A 2500-nucleotide genomic window follows, 5' to 3' on the forward strand; every position below is an offset into this window, starting at 1 on the left:
CTGCATACACGCGCCACTACATGAACAGACGGCTCATGCTGATCGCCATCCACTGCGTCCATTACTCCCACACGTCTCTATGGCGTACCACACTGCAATGCAGCTGTTATGGGGAGATGACACGTAGCTGTGTACACAACATTCTGAGCGGGTTGCGGTTGGACAATACATTAATGTAACGTGTCATATGCCAATTACAGAGCAGGGTAAGGCACAACTTGGGTTAGGTTAAGGCACAACTTGGGTTAGGTTAAGGCACAACTTGGGTTAGGTTAAGGCACAACTTGGGTTAGGTTAAGGCACAACTTGGGTTAGGTTAAGGCACAACTTGGGTTAGGTTAAGGCACAACTTGGGTTAGGTTAAGGCACAACTTGGGTTAGGTTAAGGCACAACTTGGGTTAGGTTAAGGCACAACGTGGGTTAGGTTAAGGCACAACGTGGGTTAGGTTAAGGCACAACGTGGGTTAGGTTAAGGCACAATGTGGGTTAGGTTAAGGCACAATGTGGGTTAGGTTAAGGCACAACGTGGGTTAGGTTAAGGCACAATGTGGGGGTAGATTGCGGTACAAATTGCATTACATTGCGGTGCAAATTGCATTACATTGCGGTGCAAATTGAGTTACATTGCGGTGCAAATTGAGTTACATTGCGGTGCAAATTGAGTTACATTGCGGTGCAAATTGAGTTACATTGCGGTGCAAATTGAGTTACATTGCGGTGCAAATTGAGTTACATTGCGGTGCAAATTGAGTTACATTGCGGTGCAAATTGAGTTACATTGCGGTGCAAATTGAGTTACATTGCGGTGCAAATTGCGTTACATTGCGGTGCAAATTGCGTTACATTGCGGTGCAAATTGCGTTACATTGCGGTGCAAATTGCGTTACATTGCGGTGCAAATTGCGTTACATTGCGGTGCAAATTGCGTTACATTGCGGTGCAAATTGCGTTACATTGCGGTGCAAATTGCGTTACATTGCGGTGCAAATTGAGGTAGGTTAAGGTGCAACACAGGTTAGGTTAAGGTGCAACATAGGTTAGGTTAAGGTGCAAGATGGGTTAGGTTAAGGTGCAAGATGGGTTAGGTTAAGGTGCAAGATGGGTTAGGTTAAGGTGCAAGATGGGTTAGGTTAAGGTGCAAGATGGGTTAGGTTAAGGTGACATAGGTTAGGTTAAGGTGACATAGGTTAGGTTAAGGTGACATAGGTTAGGTTAAGGTGACATAGGTTAGGTTAAGGTGACATAGGTTAGGTTAAGGTGACATAGGTTAGGTTAAGGTGACATAGGTTAGGTTAAGGTGACATAGGTTAGGTTAAGGTGACATAGGTTAGGTTAAGGGGACATAGGTTAGGTTAAGGTGACATAGGTTAGGTTAAGGTGACATAGGTTAGGTTAAGGTGACATAGGTTAGGTTAAGGTACAAACTGGGTTGTGTTATGGTACACATTGCGTTGTAGTACAGTACACGTTAGGTTTGGGTACGGTACACAATGTGGTATGGGATGGCGTGTTGTGGGGGGGAGGGGGGGGGGAGGTTCGTTGATATCGACCGTAGGACGTGGATGCCCGAGGCAGCGTCAGTGTGTCAAAGGAGTTATGTCACGTCGGGATGCGCTTTTCGCCAGTGAGAGGGGGCGAGCCGTGTCTGTGGTTGCGGCAGACCTGTGTGTTTCATTCCTGCCAGTGTGTTTGTGCTGTAAGACGAGGCAGTGTGGTGGTGATGGGTGCACCCCTGTGTAGGACATGTGTGGGTGTTGGTGGCTTCTCTGAGCAATTGTGGTTGTCGGACGAGTGGGGTATTCTGTTTTATGATTGGACCTCCCGGTCTGGTTATCATAGCGTAGTTGGTGTACTGTGGCGGATAGGATGCACCGGACGTTGGTCCATGCTGGTGCTTAGTAGTTGTATCTGTGTCTGTTACAGGCAGAGAGTAGTGTGTGATAGAGTGTGTGGCTGACGTGTGGTTCATTTTGTGTGTACGGACGTTCAGCATGTATAGGGGCATTTGCGTATATAATCTATCATAATCTATCTATGTGGGCCTGCATAGTTTACTGAGCAGTGCTGTGAGGTGACTGAACTACGAGTGACGTACTGATTTACAGCGGAATGATTGCCTTGTACCAAAGATGGAGTATCGGCTCTACGACAGCGTTGGCACCGCAGGAAATGGTCTCGTAAAACGGCCCTCCCACCGTCATCGTTGTGAGGGGTAGGGACCGCCTATATTCTGAGAGGAGCCCTGTTTGCCACTGGGCGTGGGGTCTCGCATCCTGCGGTTCAGTGCCCCCAGGGAAGCGCGCGGAGGTGGTGCTGCTGCTGCTGCTGCTGTAGCAAGCGAGCTACTTACAGCATGTATAGGGACAGCGGGAATATGGCATATTCGATATAACTCTTCATGAAACGCAAGATATAGGGGCGGATTGCACGTTACGAGTGCGGGAAGAGTCCGCCGTTCATCCGCTGGAGTTGCGATTTGGGCGGTTGGGGTGGGGCACG

The sequence above is a fragment of the Schistocerca cancellata genome, unplaced genomic scaffold (genome assembly GCF_023864275.1).
Source record: "Schistocerca cancellata isolate TAMUIC-IGC-003103 unplaced genomic scaffold, iqSchCanc2.1 HiC_scaffold_952, whole genome shotgun sequence".
NCBI lineage: Eukaryota > Metazoa > Arthropoda > Insecta > Orthoptera > Acrididae > Schistocerca > Schistocerca cancellata.